Genomic DNA, 12,538 nt, shown 5'->3' on the forward strand with positions numbered 1-12,538 from the left:
ACTTAACACTTGCTCGCCTCTCATCGTCGTAATCCGACACGACGGCTGACCCCGATATAGAGTTTCACGGACAACAGACACTGTCAGAAAGTCAGTAGATCGCGCTACCTACTAAATATCACCGCACTAATTGGCTCGAGTTTCTGCGGTTCGCATCTAATTACGCGAGAAATGATTTCACGAGCTTTCGACGGACACGCGTATCGCGATGCTCGATCGATCTTGTATTCCGTGCTGACGACGACGACGACCATGTCGGCGACATCGATGGCGTCGGTGTTACGATACAGACTGCTAATTTCGAGACAATGGCCCATCGGGAGCCTTTGTTCCGCCGTAAGGTGGGAAAAAAAAGAGGGAAAAGGAGCGGAGCTGCAACAGCAGCAGCGGTAGCATCAGCGCCGGCACTCGGCGTGTTTTCGTCTCGCAGACTAATGAGCGGCGTGTCGCGCGGATAACGCGGGGGAGCGACTAATCTAATATCGAAGCGAAATTACGCATAAGGGATGCAAATCCCCGCCGGTCCGCCTGCTCTCGGTCCGTCGGCGCGCGTCCTAATAAACTCCTTTCATTAGAGCCGCCCCACACCGTGCCATACGCCGAATGAACAAACTGTGCAGTCGTAACACCGCCTTGGCGACAGCTGCGGGACGAAGTGGCTGCGCGCACCGGTAGTCTCTCAGCCTCTCTCGCGGTTTTCTCTCCTTCCGATGTCCTCGTCCATTTCACCCTGTCCCTCGCCCTTTTTCATCTCTCTCTCTCTCTCTCTCCTTCTCTCTTTTTCGTCCCTCCCTGTCGCTACCCGTGATCAAGGTGTCTCTTTCTCGCAGCCGTCGGCGCATCGGCGCGTCTCTCATTCTTCTTTCTCTCGCTTTCTCTCAGGCTCACTTCTTTTCATCCTGAACTACGTTACTGCAAACTTCCGACGTGTCTCCGCTGTCTCGCTCGCTCCGTTTCTTCGTCGCTTCAGTCAACGATCCCCGGTGTGTCTCTCCGTCCCTCATTCCACCCGCGGTCTTTATTGCGCCCACGCTCGCGAGCTACGCCGCGAGCTGCAGCCGCGGCGAGCCGGAGCGCGCACGGAATTCCCCGCTCGCTACCTCGGCTCTTCACCCGGTCTTCCAGTCGGTGTGCCGACGACCGAACAAATATCAAATAAATGAAACGGCTGCGCGAAACCTCGACGTTTTAATTACTGGTGTTTAGTCGCGGCACACCGGGAGTCAAGAGCTCTGCGGCCCCCAGCCTCGCTTCACCCGTGTCGCTGGTACTCCTATACCTTTCCTTTCCTCCGTCCGCTTCTCTCCCGCTTCTTCGGAGAACACTCACCACTGCTAACACGCTGGCTCTCTCTCTCTTTCTATCTGCCTTTTTCCCTGAATACCGCCGTAATGCCAACTTTGCCGCATCTCACACTCGGCGACTTTCGGACCCACGTGTTTTTATTACACGCGCAGTTCATTATACCCGTCTCTCGCGGAAAACTGACCCCTCGGAATGCGCGCGCGAGGCGCCGAGCCGAGCTTTCGTTCGGTCGCGCCCGTGTCGTTGCGTCCGTGTACGCAAAGTGTATACGTATACACGTTAACGTCGCGATTATATAGAGATAACATTTCGTTGGAGATGGTTTAATTGCAAGACCTGAATTTTGTACGCGCTCGCGTAATACAGCCCCGCATTACATTCCATAAATAAAAAAAAGATCATTTCGGAAAGCGGGACAAACTCAAATGGATCGCGTGCGCGCGTTATTTTCATCAAGATTATTTGTCACGCTTCGGAAATATTTTAACAACCAGAGCGGCGAGGTGCATATATACATAAGCACGAAATATAGGGCGCATTGAATAATTCTCCGCGGCTATAAATTTCTTGGCAAATTTGGTATTGATTCTCTTTTAGACAAATATTCGGTCGGGTGATTCGATCTTCCTCTATAATTTCTTTCATTTATCGCATTAAAAATGTTCCGTTACTTTATTTATTCGTCCAACTTGGTTTGCTAATTTTTCCTTTCAAAAACACTTTTCACCAAACGCCGACTCTCTCATGTTTATTTAATTTTCAATATTCAACACTTGAATAATTTCAACTTTAAATTGAGACCTTTCGGCGTAAGACCCACGAATCAAGTGACGGGTAGGCTTCATCTTGTCGAAAGTGGTCGAGTAAATCGCAAACGAAGGGAGGGAGCGGTAACACCGAAACAACCTGCACTCCAGCTCCATATATCTTTTTTTCCGGCTATTGGCATTACAGTCCTGTGAATCTGCACAATTTGCGATGGCGAACTTTTACGCTGCGTTGTGCCGTGGACATCAGTCATCAGGGGGCGACGCGCTTTCTCGCCGGTCAGACTATCATGTGACATTTCGGCATTGATAAACGATAATAACATATTTCAGCGGACTGAATTTTTTCGACGGGTTTTAGGCGCGAAGCTCGCGGTTAAAAAGCGCGCGGAGAAAAATACGTCATAAATGCGCGATGAGAACTCGATAATTAAAAAAAGCCATGCATATTTCAATACACGTAGTAACGGGACCGTAAATTCAGCGTGACAGTTTGAAAATGATGCGGACATATCGGGGAAATTTAGTGATCTGCTATGCTTCAACAGCCACGCGTACAGGAATACTCTTTTCACGTAGGTTCATGCAGCCGTGCATATTGCGCCGCGTTATATATCGCAATTTATTAGAGATTCCTTTTATTTTTCGCCAAGACCGCTCGCCATGTCACGCAATGTAACTTTTCAAATTCCAGCTTCGAAGAAAGCTTCCAATAGACGTCGACAGCTTTGCATACAATATTTCGAGTACGTCTAGACTGCGAGTAAACCGCGCGAACTACGAGAGAAACTTCTTCCTTATACTCGCTGCTGAGTCGTCACCTGCTGACTTCGATTTGTCGCGGTCGCGAAACAGCACTTAGGAAGAAAAAAATTCTCAGGAAACGAGGAAAATACATTTTTGCGGAGTTGCCGGCGACGAAGATTCGGCGCGGGGTGAAAATGCGGAAGAGGATATCGCGGTTCGAGGAAATGGGAGCGACAGTGACGTAAAATAAAATCCCGTTGCGTTAATTGCAACGATAAAAAGATAATGCTCCGCTATAATTAGACGTGTCATCGTGCAGCAGCTCCCGTTACAGCTCGCCGCTCACTCTTGTCACATGGACGAAAGTCATTTCCTTCTTTCGCGAGTATCGATCGTGGCACTCGACAAGAGTTGCCTCGCTGCTTCTAATAAATTCCAGACAGAACGGCGGCATCCGCGACGTTATGCGAACAGACGGGGAAAGTTCGCAGACGATAACGTCGATAAGATCTCGCAGTAGACAAAATCCATAATTAAGGCCAAGCCAGAAGCTTACAATTATGCGGCTCGGTGGATCTACAGCGAGCTGAAACTACACTGCTCTGTTCTCGCCGCGTCCGGTATAACGTTGATTCGCCTTTGTAAAATTAGTACCTCATTTTCAGAATACCGATATAATTGCCAGAGTTTTGTCCCTTTTCCTCGCGGAGATTCTAGAATCGCTCGTATGCTCCATAAAGAATTTTAACGATTACATATAAAAACAGAAATTTCAACGTATGCGCGTGATGCCAATTTTACATAAAAATTAATTACTAACTTCACAAAGGTTACGGCAAATCGGAGTCGAACGCGTAAAAGATCGATAAGTACACTGCGTTTTAAATTTAAATTGTTAAATAAAAGGTTGCGTGAAAGGAACAAATTCACCAGTGTAATTAATTCTGTTTCCAGCTATCGAAACAATTTACAGCAACATAAAATAAATAACAACGCTATTACGTATATTTATATATTATAAAAAACAGTAATAATTACGTTTCAACAGCTATTTAAAAGAAACACTATCTTTTTGCGAGCATTGTATTTCTGGTAACAGCTAATTAAAATAATTTTATATGGCCTCACTACAAAATTACTTCCCTCCGCGGAATAAAATCTTTTTATGTCAGTTCATGTGTTTTTTTGTGCTTAAACGCGGATCTAAAGCGCCCATTGAAAAATCTGCCACTAGCAGAATATGGAGCGACCATAAAGCGATATTAAATTGATATAGTGAATTATTTTTATTTGCCCGGCGAAACTTCGCCGCCGAATTAATTCAAATCTATGGTCCCGCACTGCGTGTATTATAAAAGTTTCGGAAGGCAAACTTCCTTCTCCTCCCAGCGCCATCGTCGCTCTGCTGTCGTCGTCGTCGTCGTCGTCGTCGTTGTCGTCGTTGTCGTCTCGTTCTGTACGTGCTCGTATATATGCAGAGCCTCATAAAACCGAGCAGGACTTTTTGTATTCATATACGTGACTGCAACTTTTAGCAGGAAGGGTCGAAAAACACGAGTTAAGTATATTCAAGGATTCAGTGTTTCAGAGGGACGTTTTTTTCTGCTACGCATCAAAGCGCAACCTTTTCACAATCGAATAAGAAGACGCTCGACCGATCGATTCGATCTATTTGTTGTAAACTATTATTTGTTCTCGGCTGCGTTTTAATTTTTAATTATCAAAACAATTTTGTTTTTATTTATAGAATTTTGCGCATTTTCGTGGGAAACAATTAGAATTTCTTCAGTCAGAATCGTTACAATCGTTTAATTAAAATTAAAATTTACAAAACGACTACATAGCCGTAATAAACGATAAATTGCCAGAATTTTAACGATCATTGGAGACAACAGTAAAACCAGGGATTCACAATTGTCGAGTCCAAACCGATGAGTTTTCTTTACCGGACGCGTGATCGTGTCGCATGCGCGAAGTCTACCCCTGCCGGGTGGGCCCATGAAACCGCGGTGAATTTTTAAAAGCAGTCCGAGGGCTGCAACTTTATGAAAATTCGAAAACATCTCTCCTAATTTCACAGTTTCTTTTCAAGCACTTTTCTCATTCTTTTCCCACTCCCGTTGCGGGAGCCAAGCGCCGCAATGTTGACCGTAACGTACAACGCTGGGCCGTGCTATTTTTATGCCGCACTATTTTTCGCATGAAGAGACGATGGAAGGATACGCATGTCGCTCGGTATATAAATCAGACTTATTTATCCAGTTACAAATAATATCGTCGGACGATAGACAGCGGTCCCGGAAATGGAAATATCCAGAGATGGTGGTCGCGACTGGGCTCATACCTCGCCGCGATATCGACTCTGTTTGCGCGCGAGGGTTTAATTCCGTATTTCCGGCGCGGAGCCCCGTACACGCACGGACGTACACATCAATACCGGCCGATACGGTCGACGTGTATTTGCACGACGGGGCGCTGTTTTTTATTATATAGGCAAACAAAATGTCGTTGAAAAAATTTTATACGAACGGGTATTTTGCTGATCGGAGGACATTACTCGGAAGCGCTTTACTTTTGAGGAGCCTGGTAAATTAGAAGCTTAACGCATTTAAATTATACACCGTCGCGTGAGAACCTGTCGCGTTTATTCAGTAGCCAAGGAAGGTAAGGAAGTCGCATACGGTAGCATAATTAATGAGAGTATTTACTTTGTTAACAGTAAACGTCGCGGATTAAATTATTCGCGCCAATCGAATTTTGTATTTGCCCTTTATCGCAAACGTCGCTCCGTTCTGTGTAAGAGAGATATTTCCTCGTGCACGATAAAAGAATGAATATCTTATTCGTGTGATAATTTCAGTCACAAGAAATCTATAGTTGCTCGAACTCACTCGAACATTTTATATTTATTCCTGTTGTATCTACTGTTTATAATTGTAACCATAATTAACATTGAAATTGTATAATTATTCCAAGTTCAATAATTTAGACTCTATCGCACATTTTGTCGACACCAACTTTAAGTCTTTTCATTTTCATTTCTGTATCTTATCGCATACAAATTGCACGCTTGTACACGCTGTCAACTTATTAAAACGCCAAATGACAGTGCAGTCTACGGCGTAGAGTGAGAACAATAAAAAAAAACACTTGTAATCTTCTTCTCTTTCTCAACGACTTTAGATTCTTTGTATAAAGAAACCTGTTAGATCTTATTATTATAATTGCTGCAATAAACTATTCTGTTCTATCGTAGCCAGCTGCGATAATAATTGCAGAAAAACGGAAACAAGCGTACAAAGCAATTTGGCGAGTATTCCGGTAGCGATTAAGGTTCGCGAGAAGCAGGGAAAAGCAATTTGTTGCTCGCAGCATGCGCATACGCGGTCTCGTTTTCTTCGAGGACTCGTCGAGTTTTTGAAAAGGCCTGGCAGGGCGGCGGCGGCGGCGGCAGAGACCGGCATATTGCGGAAGCTGTCGAGTATTTATCGTACTCGGGGCATTATTTGTGCGTGGAGAGGGGTCCGTTATAGGGACGTCGAGTGCATCGCTAATATTGGCACACCGTGCCGGCGCTTGGCTGAGCACAATTGGAGCATTGTGTAAGTACAGACTGCAGCCTCATCAATTACGCGTTCAATTAGCAGAACTCGAGCGAGCGAGAGGAACCAAATGCAGCCTAGACGTCGCTGTCTCGAAAATCCTTCGCCGCACACGGAAGATCTGGCCGTAAACGGTGGTCTTAACGTTTAATTAATTACCGTCGGGCGCAAGCGGAGCTTTATCGTCCTCTTTGCCGCAGAATCGCCTCGTTATCGACGCGTTCGCGCGCGCTCAAGACCCCGGTCACGCACTTATCGGCATTTCCCGGACCGGAGTAGAACACGGCGTGTACGTGACAAAAGGCCATAAGAAACGAGCACTTCCGTCATTTCATTACGGTCGTATGTGAGAAGGCAAGCCCCAATTTTGTTCTTACCGCGCGGGTGCTTGTATATGGGAGGTGTAAAAAATGCGTAAGCATACTCGTAACAATGTTGCGTCTCTGATATAAAAAAAATCAATACGGTGCCTTAAGAGAACACCGTGAAATTCGTAACTGCTCCATACAAAGATATAATTACCGTTGCAAATTTCGCCCATACATTTGCTTATTCGAGAGTCTTGGACATTTACAAATTATTTCAATTATATAGAGTGCGAAATATATTGCCAATAACAGTTTTGTGCCGATTGCATTATAATACATGAAATCCACGTGTCCACTGTGAGAGTATTAATATAATAAAAGCTCCCCCCCCCCTCTCTCACTCTCTCTCTGCATTCCAATTTTGCCCAAATCAATATCGGAAAGCAATACATGTATATATATATATATATATATATAATATTATTTCTCCGTCGTCCTATGCTCTATTTGAAATACGAAACTATCTCGCCGACTAAAATTCAGGTGCGCATTCACGCGTACAATAGAATGATGGAATTCGCCATTTTTGCAAGAGTCAAAGCGCTGATTGACAAAATCAAGTCCTATCGGTTTTAAGCTTACTGCAAGCGCCGGGCGACTGCAATTAATTCGACCGGTGAAATTCCATCGCGCAACGAATACTGCCAAGTGCGCCAATTAACGCACGATCGGCGACCCGTGCTCATCAATATCTCGCTTCGCGAGAATTTCGTCGTGTTTCGAAAACGAATTGTTCCGTCACCACCGTCGCCGTCGTCACCGCCGTCACCGCCGTCGCCACCGCTGCCACCGCTGCTATCCGCCATGAGAGTAATCCGAGAATATTAACTGGGGCTATTGGTAACAATATCCCAGGTCCCGGTAGTGACTAACTGATCAAACATAGCCTCCGGGTTAAAATGACGGAAAGAGAGGGAGGGTCCTTCCGAGTTTTTCCGTCCCTCGGTAATATCAGCCGTTGACGTATCGCGTGTGCGTGCGTACGCGCGCGCAAAATCGTCCCCCGCCCCCCCGCCGTATCGCCGTACGTGTATGTCCTAGCTCTCGTATAAGCGTACGTGCACACAAGCGGCAGAAACATCTACCTGGTGCACTCGGCGGTCGAGGGAGGATTGCCAATATTGAACGAGTTTCGACGCGTTTATTATCGGGAGAACGAAGCGGGCGAAAGTAATTCTTGATTTATTGCCGCACAGTCGTCGATATCCCGTAGCCGCCGCGGCATTTAATCGCAATTAGTACCGGGCCTGTTGTTTTCTAGCAAGTATATTCGCACGCTGTGCAACAACGCGCGCATAGACTCGCGCCGTGTGGCATATTAACGAGGAGTTAACAACCCTCCTTTCGCGTCAATAAGTTTCTCATTTGTTCTGCGCCGTTTAAAAAACAAGTCGTACACATTTTTCACGTGTGTCGTCACGCGAGAATCCTAAGAGAAAATCCGAAGAGAAAATCATCGATCCCGATTGAGCGCATTTCGCATAAAGTTTTACATATATTATAAAAATATTTAAATGGATTTTAACGTTTTGAACATTTTATCGTATGATTTCTGTGACATTGATCGAGCGAAAAATTATGCTGGATTAATTCCCGAGGATCTCATTTTTATTTCTATTAATAAAATTACCACCAATTTTTCCTAGATATTTCTTACTCTAAACTATTCTACAGATTGATTATTAAGAATTTCGAGAGGTCGTTGGAAATATTTTGTTAATTTTTCCCTTGTTCGAGTTTTTTCTTATTTTGTGGTTCGTACCTTTAAAGCGTCTAAAGTTTTTAACGCCTGGATAGTGGATTTCCAGCGATTATCTCTTTTCTTAAGTCTGCCTAGAAGGGGAACCCTTTTTGGATGGGATTTTCTTAAAGAGGTGAATGAGCGGTAGTAAAGTGACCTGCTAAAAGCTTATTTAGGGCCCCGCTAAGAGTTAGAAAAACATATAATAATATATACGTAGAGATCTGCTAAAAGCTAGAAAATAAACGAATGTATAGATAGAATAGACAGCTATAAGCGTATGTTTATATAATCTGCATCAAGTGATTTGAAAGACTCGGAACAAGAATTTATAGAGAGCTTCTTAAGAGCTAGAAAAATAGAAATGTATATAGGTAATCTAATTCATTCTGCGTGACACAAGTTTTATGAAATTTACAAATAACATCTTCTTAAAACACAGTAATTAGTAAGTAATTATATTAAGTAGATTAATTTCACACGTGTGAAACATAATTATAAGTAAAGGGACACAGAAAAATTATATTTATATAAGAGTTTAAGAAATTTTTCAAATGTAAAGATTATTGTAAGTAAGAAATAGTACAGAAGTAATTTGTTTAGAGATTCTTATCGTCGTCTTTGAAAGTTTCATCATTTTCGTTATAACATTTCGATATAAATATGCGATTTACTGTCATTTTACGTGGAAATTTTTTAATTAAAAATCGTTACGATGCGAATTATATTTAATTGCGAATTCGAAGGTATCGCTGACGTCAGAAAGAAGGAAAGAAACGAAAGGTTTCTTAGAGTGTCGTTGATATTTCACTTTGGCCAACATTCTACTGTCTTCTTTGGGATTATAGATACGAAGAGAAACTTTCTGACCTACTACCCTTTTTACAGTGTAAGGGTCCGGCAAAAAATGTATTCCAAGATATCACCGTGACGCCATTTCACTGGAATCCGAACTATAGGTCCGTATCTTTGTTGCTGCAACGCTCGCGTACAGAAAAATAGTCGCGACAATAAAGAGTACGGTAGCAAAAAAGGTGCCAACGACGCGCGGCGCCGCGTACGTTATCTGTGACACTTTTCGTTGTATTATCGAAAATCGATGAATTTAATATTAGTTTATTATGATATCTCCGAAATGGGAACGAAGCGAATTCTCCGCGAAATAATTCCGTCTTCGCAAAAATGGCGTATTAATATGGCGGGCGCAGTTTACAGTTTTCACAAATTTTATATTCGCAAGCCGTGCGCCTGTTTATTTTCGTTTGCACGATGCTTATTACTTCTGCAGATGCGGAGAGGATTTGGTGTTTTTCGCGCGCTTGCTGGACAAAAATGCAAATTTTTCGAGAACGTAGTATTATTTAGATTTTTACATCTCAACCGCGACAGGTGGAAAAAAATGTGAAAAATCCTGTATGAAATTTAAAAAAGTTGTCAACGTTTCCTCACACGTTATATGCAACTAAAATCTCTTACGCGCTGCAAAAATTTATTTTCAACAGTATTTTTTATCTCTAACTCTATGCCTTTTTCAAATAATACGCGTAAGTTCATGTTGCAGCGTTCACGCCATAACGCGGGCCCGGTGAATGTGGTTACAAAATATACCGTGTGAAATAAATAAAATGCGCAAGTTGTCTAATTACTCCTCCATTTAAATATAAGTTCAAACTGTGTACGCATTCTTTCGTAATCCAGCTCCGAAAATATTTGTATCATTACGGGCCAGGATTATGTAACTGTCGGAACAGCGAGGAATGCAATAGATCAAAACGCGCGAGGCGTACTCGCGTATATAATTTAAATAATAGATAATCCCTGCGCGCGCGCGCGCGCGAGAAAGAGAGAGAGAGAGAGAGAGAGAGAGATATGGCGTAATAACGACGCGACGACGTCTCCGTCGGAGTCTCCGGCGTCGGTGTGTTATTTCGAAAAGATAGCGAACTTGGCGTTTCTCCGCGGCCCCTTGATATGACAATCATTCTCGGGGCCAGCTGACGCGCGACAAATTCTCGGCACGAGGAAGAACGAGAAAAAAAGCACGGATTAAACGAGGTCGGGGGCATTTCTCTGCGCGAGCTTACGGCCACAAATCCCTCCGGCGACGCTAAACATTATTTCAAACGACGCTCGGCGTTCTACTCTTCCGGCGCATCTTGACGGTTCAGCGAGCGGGGTAAGCGCTCCGTCGTGCTCATTGCTCTTTAAATTCATCGAGGACAGTACAAGTTTCCTCTCTCCTTCTCACCCTCTTCGTCTCGTTCTCCCCATCTCTCTCCCTCGCTCTCTTAGTCGGTGCGCAACGCTGAAAGCGTCACGTCAGAACTGATTCCGCGATCCGAAATCGTCCTTCGCAGAGCAGAAGTTGGCCCGCGCGCCCGCCGAACCCTCAACACGGAGAATTAGTCCTGACCGTACTTGAGCGAGGGCCAACAACAAGTGGTTGCGTCTAGTTAACTCGCGGCGTCGTTGTCGGAGACAGTTCGGAAAGACATCCGCTGTCGGTGGAACAATCGCAGACGGCGCGTTGAGCAACGGCCGGCGCAACAAACAGCCCGGGATTTAGCGTATCGACTCCGGGTGTGTCTCGAACCCGTAACAGATGTACCTCGCGCAACCGAGAGAACCGCGCGCGCGGTCCGCGTCTGCGAGATGGAGAACCCGCGGAATAAATCTCTCTTTCTCTCTGTCCCCGGCAGAGTTTACGAATTGTAATATCAATATCTGTTCACCTGTTGCCTGGTGCGCGACCCAATTGCCGGTTGGCTGGCGTGTATTCGCCCGGCGCATTTATTCTGACTTAATGGAGCGCGAGCTGTGCTCCGCGGGCGTGACGATACGCTGGGGAGTAAGAAACCGGCTGAATCGTTCGGTTGCGAAAGCCCTTTGGTGGTATTAATGCATAATTGAATTCGCTAATCAATACGTATTACGCGTTCCCTTTACAGAACCGTATTGAGTTGTGACTGAAGAGAGTTTAGAGACTGGATCCGTCCAAATTGTCGAATATGCATATTTGAGATGCAGTCGCGAATCAGGTGAAACAACTCGGGCGCTCAATTATTCACCGTGACGATGTTTTAATGTTAAATTAAACTCCCCACTTCGACGTCCGACAGACGCGCGCGCGCGCGTTTAACAATCGCGCTTGTTTTTACATAATGAAAAGTGTTCCGGTGCTATGTCACAAAAATTATCTTGGACATAAAGTGTGATAAGATTCGGGAATTCGCGTAGAGTAATTTAACGGAAGAACTTCAATTCTTAAACACTATAATTTCCTGCTGGAAGTGGCGGAGCGAAAAATACGCTCCATATTTCGCCTTACCGCCTCGGCGCATATTCCGCATTAACTCGCGGACATGAACACGCATAATTCTCTCAAAATGTGGCGCATACAAGTTGTCCTCGCCCGTGACGGTGGAGAAAGGGTCAGGAAGGAAGTTGATAATTTTACGCGAGCGAAAAGCCGCGAGACGGTCGCGTGCGTCGGCACACGATTTATACGCATTAAGAATTACAAATTTAAAATGGCGCAATTTTGTTGGTAATGCGTTGTAAAATTGTCAGAGACATTTGTCAGGCGGCGCTCGCCGTTACTCCAGTTCCGCTGATACGTTATAAGCGCGAGGCGTGGTAAAGCAAAAAGCTTCACAAGTTACTCGCCGAAATATACATAAACCCCGGCGCGATCGCCAACTCTCGTTAAAACGTCAGTGTTAATTAACGGTTAAGAAAACCAGTTTGCAGGCCCGGATCGCATTCACTGGCTCGTTAATAAACCAACTCGCGCAGTAAATAATATTCGATTCCTCGGCGCTCGCTCGGGCGAGCCGAGCCATTGGCTTGGAAACATGTCGCATCGGTCGCCGTCAGGAGTTATATGTATATATATATATATATATATATATATGTATATATAAATCCTGGCAAGAATTTTATTTCCGAGATCCCCCTGCCACCCTCCCCGTTGGAGCCGCGACGCGCGAGACTCCATTAAGAGCACGG

This window comes from Vollenhovia emeryi, unplaced genomic scaffold (assembly GCF_000949405.1).
Source record: "Vollenhovia emeryi isolate VEMERY1.0 unplaced genomic scaffold, V.emery_V1.0 DF939171.1, whole genome shotgun sequence".
NCBI classification, from domain to species: domain Eukaryota; kingdom Metazoa; phylum Arthropoda; class Insecta; order Hymenoptera; family Formicidae; genus Vollenhovia; species Vollenhovia emeryi.